The following is a 6,000-nucleotide window of genomic DNA, read 5'->3' on the forward strand; positions in this document are numbered from 1 at the left end:
TCAAGCTTGCAAAGAACATGTTTTGGGAGGCAGAAATTGAATGCAATCAGTCTAACCCCTAAAGCTCTCATTCATCCCACAATTCCTCACTTGGATCCTCATGGAGTGTGTTTCCTTTTATTTATTTATTTGTGTGTGTGTGTGTGTTTCCTTTTATGATCCTGGTTTCCCTTTCCAAAAGTTACCTGAATAGAGGATTCTGTACTCTGAAATGCAATCCTTCTTTTTAAAAAAAAAAAAAAATATATATATATATATACACCCAGGTGGGCACACACACACACACACACACACATACTTGCACATACATATCCACACATGGTGATCCTCATAACAGGTCTGTAAAAAACTCAATTGAATGGTTTCAGTTTCCTTAATTGAGTTCTCTGGACAAGCCCTATCAAAACAGTTCTAGAATCCCATGAAACTACAGCTTGTGTACCTGGATGGACAGTGAACGAAATCCTAGCGGGAAGCAAAGGTGAGAGAGAAGTAAAGGGAGGAAAGTCATCGCCCTTGAAAACATTGCAGTTCTGAGCTTACTCCACAGGGGTGCCAAGCAAGATGAGAAACTGACCCTATATGTTCAGTGGGAAAATCAAAAAGTAGGCCAAGTGCACATTAGTTAATATTAAAGTGAGAGTCTCTGGAATTGTTTCTGCAAATCCCTCACTCACTGGTCTAATTAGGGAAAATGGAGGATCCCAATGTATCAGTAATTTCACACCAGTGGAAAGCACTGGAGTTACATAAATGTTTACCTCAATAATCCAGGCTCAGGGTTATGCCTGCCTCTGAATACTTTGCGAAGAAGGAGGGGACATGAACGAATGCCTGAGGCTAGTGAAGTTGCTCCCAAAATAAGAAAATAAAAGCCAGGCACTGGGCATGGGTCACTGTCAGCATGGTATAAAAAAAATATGAGTCCCACAAATTCCGTTTTGCAGCTACCACCTAACAAGCTGCTTCTCTGCCACTCAGAACCCACCCTTGTGTCGAGCAGGGACAGGGGTGTAGAGCACTGATCATCTATCATTTCTGGCTAGGCAGCTCTGAGATGGAGGAAATAAATTGCCCCTTCTGTCTCTTTTTCCTCTTGTTTATATTTAACTGTCTTAAAATACCACCGGAAGATGCAATAAAAGATTACAGAAAACACATCACTCACCATCCAATATTTTTTTGCCCCAGCTTTGTACAACACTAATGGACATTTGCACAGCTCTGTGCAGTTGGCACAACTCTTTCAGCAGCATCAATTAATTACATTATCATATGAACACTGCTGGGAACCAGGCAGGGCTTTTAAGCTAAAAATGTAGAAACTAACTCTCAGACAAGCTGAGCAACTTTCCCAAGATCACACAGCTGATGAGCTGTGAAGCTCACAGCTCTTCTACTTGCAATGTGGCTGTATTTCCCTTCCCACTCTGATTTGTCTCCTTTGTTACCAAAATAGGAGTTTTGTCTGTCTTCCTGTTAATTGTGTCTCTCCTCAGGAATATTTATTTTCCAGCCAATGATGATGTGGCACACTTTTTTTTCAATCCTTACTGAGTGATTTTCCAATAATTTTTAAATACTCATCAGTAAAACATTTCTACAAGGTTATTAAGTCCTTCACAATCTTGTTAGAGGGCCACTTTACCGGCAGCCAAAAAAATGCATTAATACATTCTTGTGTGTGAAGTAGGTTAAAAATAATATGTATACCCGAGATAATGGAAACATGTTGACATTATTAAGGTTATAACACATTTGAAGTTACCTTAATTGTAATATTGAGCAAATTAAAGATTATCAAGTACAGTGTCCCTGAACATCCTGGAGCTGCATCTTTCCCCATTTGACTAATTGCCGTGACACTTGAGATCTCAGTGTGATGTTTCCCTCCACACAAGTGCACAAGTGGAGGCCACCGCACCTCTTTAAATAAACAGGCAGATGTGCTTAAATAATAAATTAATTTATCGAGAGAAGTCAGAGTTTCAGTCTCGATCTTTGGCTCTGCCACGAACATCCTCCTCTGGCTGAACAAAAGGGAGGTAAGTTGCAATTTTTACTCTAGTAAACTTAGATGGAAAGGAGAGATTCTTCTTACTATTTTACCTGTAAGTGAGCTCAGGAGAGGGCAATACCCTTTATATCACTACAATGGGCTGGGATCTGCAAACCTTCCATCTCTGATAGCAAATACTTTAGGCTTTCTGGGCTGGATGATCTCTGTTGCAGCTACTCAACTTTACTAGGGGGTTGAGAAAGCCAAAGACAATAATAGATAAACAAGCTGACGTGGCCATGTGTAGATTAAGCTTTATTTTCAAAAACAGGCAGTGCTGTCTCTTGGCTCCCAGTGAGGTAGTGGGCGGAGCACTTGCCTGGGCATCAGGAGAGAGAGGCTCCTCCTGTCTTTGAAGCAACCATGCAGGGTGACCTCAGACAATTTGCTCATGGTCCTAAGCTTCCACCTTCTCCAAGGTCATTTCTATCTCTGCCAATCTGAGACTGAAACAACTTCTTGCTCCTCCTCCTTCTCCTCCTCTCCTCCTCCTCCTCCTCTCCTCCTCCTCCTTTTCCTCCTCTTCCTCCTCTTCCTCCTCTTCCTCCTCCTCCTCCTCTTCCTCCTTCTTCTTCTCCTTCTTCTTCTTCTTCTTCTTCTTCTTCTTCTTCTTCTTCTTCTTCTTCTTCTTCTTTCTTTTTCTTCTTTTTTACTGAAACTTATTATTGAAGAGTAGTTAGGACCCAGGAGATGGTCTAAACCCAAGATGACAGGTTGAATTGGTTGCAGGTCCTGTCTTGGTTTGAGCTGTCTCTACCAACAGATGCCAAGACAGGGATTTGGGTGCAAGTGACTTATTTTGGAGATGATCCCATGAAGCATGTGAAAGTGTGGGAAAGTGAGTCAGGAAAGCAGAGACAGTTCATAAAGTTTGGTAATGAGTTGGGTCACCATGGTGGGCAACAAGTACTCAGTCCTACTGGGAATTCTATGACAGACTACCTGGCAGCACCTCGTAAGTGTCTCATGAGATGGCAAGGAAGCTGAGCCTTTATTCAACAACTCCCATCCCTCATTCATAGTGGTTGGGGTGTGAGTAACTCTGGCACCTCTGGCCTGGTCCACAGGTGCACCAAGCGCGCTCCAGTGGGAAGAGAACAGCTTCAGACAGAAAGATAGAGGGCGCCATCTGAACGACCTGAGGACAACCTTTGGGGCAGGCCAAGAGATTCAGGGTGGAATTTTGATGGCATCTGCTCCATATAGGTCCCATACAGGAAACATGAATGAGTGGAACACGCTTGTGAAGGAAATAATGGGGTGCAGTAGGGATTATGTCGAATTGGAGAGCCTATGTCCAGCCGAAAGGGATTATTGATTTAAGCAGATTGTATTTGTCTTCAGGAAAAAACAGACCCAATGAGATATATGGCTATATATAAGTGATTTATTATAGGAATTGACTTATACAATTATGGAGTTCAGAAAGTCCTACAATCTGCTATGAGCTGGAGAACCAGGAAAACTGGTGGTGTCATTCAGTCCCAATCCCAAAACCTGAGAACCAGCTAGCTGATAATGTAAGTCCCAGGCTGAAGCCAAAGGCTTGAGTACCAATGGGCAGGGGAGCTTGGACGTCTCAAATAGAGAGAGCAAATTCACCCTTCCTGTGCCTTTTTGTTCTATTCAGGCCCTCAACACAGGGGAAGATACCCACCCACATTAGTGAGGGTAATCTTCTTTATCTAGTCAACTGATTCAAATGCTAATCTTTTCTGGAAACACCCTCCCAGACACATCCAGAAATAATATATTACCAGCTATCTGGGCATCCCTTAGCCCAGTCACGTTGACACATAAAATTAACCATCACACAGATGTTTCAATTTTTCACCAGTAGTCAGAAATCCAGATTTTTATGTAAAATGTTTCTTATTTTTAAATCTTAGCAACTAATTCAAAATTTTAAGCACACAGTGCTGGCTAAAGAAAATAAAAAGTCAAGCCTAGCAGGACTACAACGATAAGAAGAGGAAGAAGAAAAGAAGACCCTTCTTGGAGCCCCTGGATGGCAGAGTTGGTTAAGCGTCCAACTCTTGGTTTCAGCTCAGGTCTTGATATCAGGGTCTTAAGATGGAACCGCTCATTGAGCTCCATAATCAGCAAGGAGTCTGCCTGAGATTCTCTCTCCCTCTTTCTCTGCCCCTCCCCCCACACACTCTCTTTCTCTCTCTCTCTCTAAAATAAATCTTAAAAAAAAAAAGGAAAGAAAAAGAAGACATTTCTTACATCAATATAAAGCAAAGGATCACACCTGCAAAGTGAATTAATGAAATATATATTCAGCTATGTCAGAGCCACTTCTTTCTCTGCACTTTATCTGCAAACATTTTTCTTACTTATTTGGATTACTAGTCTCAACCTTCATCGACTCACTTACTAAAGCCAGAAGAGAAGTATTTTAGATTTTTTCCTAATCCTCTTGTAATTGCCAAGTGTTTTTTTATTTTGTTTTCTGGATGCCCTTGAATTCTTTTCTATCATTTCTATTTCCTATGCTTCTGTTGCCCTCATTCAGGACCTCATTCCCTGTCTTTTCTATTTTATGACCTTTCCACTTTTACAACTAATAAAGACTATGAGCAGATAACCCTGCAACTAATAGTGTTGTCTTCAACCAGTGTTTCAGACTGCATGTACGTTACTCTCTCTGAAACACTGAGCTGATCATATGGCTTCCCAATTTAAAACCCAAAGGAGAATCTCCAGAGTCTAGTTATTAGCAAAAGTATCAATTCTTGGCATGATTGTAGTGTGCGTCATTATATATGATTCGACTTGCTGTCCCTGTGCCACTGTGCAGGGCCAGATCAAGCTACTTGCTGTGCTTCATGACTTTTTGCCCACTGGTCTATAATCTCTTTCTGACTGTAGGCAGAACCCCTTTATCCTCACTCCATCCACAAACAACACATGAACACATTGCCTCCATCTTCAAGGAGCAAAGAGCTACCTGGGGTTTTTTTGATACTAGAGAAGGGAAGGACCAATCATCCATGTAGCATATGAAGAAATATGATGGCTGCCTTCCAGCCCCCACCCCCCATAGGTTTGGGAATAGAATGACAAGCTAGATTCAAAGGAATAAAGTTTTCTGGATGCTTATAAATGTCAGGCAACTTTTCCACATTCTACTATCAGTCTCCAAACCCCTCCTAATTTAGCCCACTCTTATCACCATGGCAATCTGTTTTTTATAATTAACAAATAGAACAGAGACACCCTTGAATGTTTCTCTTTGGGGAACCCAGAGTGGTTGGTTATTTCTTGAAGCTTGGGAGATCTTTCTATTTGCAATGTACACACCTGCCAATTAGTTCTGTAACACTCCCCAGATGCATCCAGGTGCTCAGACATTGAGGCACCATGTGTATCACTTAAATCTATGCATGTCCTCCCCCATGTCCAGGATCCACACATCAAATTAAGAGGAGCATTACAGTTACATAAATCTGACATAATAAATGTGGACAGTGGGAAAGATTTCTCTATCTGACTATATTCTAATCACAAAGGAGACTACTCAAGCAAACCAAGGCAAAGGAAATGTGGAAAGCTACTAGATATTTAAATACTAACTGTAAAGTTGTAAGAGAACTGTGATCCATTATAAAGGAACCCAAAAATTCAGAATCGAATCTGAACAGGTGAGGCAGTTTGAGAACATCTATGACTATAACCAAAAAGAAAAGAGGGGAGGGGCAAGGGCAGAATGTAAAAGAGATTGTAAAAGTGCCAAATCTGAAAACAAAGGGACAAGGAGGAGGCATGTCAAAGAGGGCCTAAAATCTTTTGTCCCTGAAGTTGGGATCAACTAAGTTCCCCTACTTCCATTTCTTTGTCCCCTTTATAAAAGGACCAGCACCATCCCATGCCCTAGAATGCTCCCTGTCACTCCATGTGTGTTGGTACTCCAAACCTCGCTCTGGTGTCAGCTCTGC

This window comes from Canis lupus, chromosome 22, assembly GCF_048164855.1.
Source record: "Canis lupus baileyi chromosome 22, mCanLup2.hap1, whole genome shotgun sequence".
Classification (NCBI taxonomy): Eukaryota; Metazoa; Chordata; class Mammalia; order Carnivora; family Canidae; genus Canis; species Canis lupus.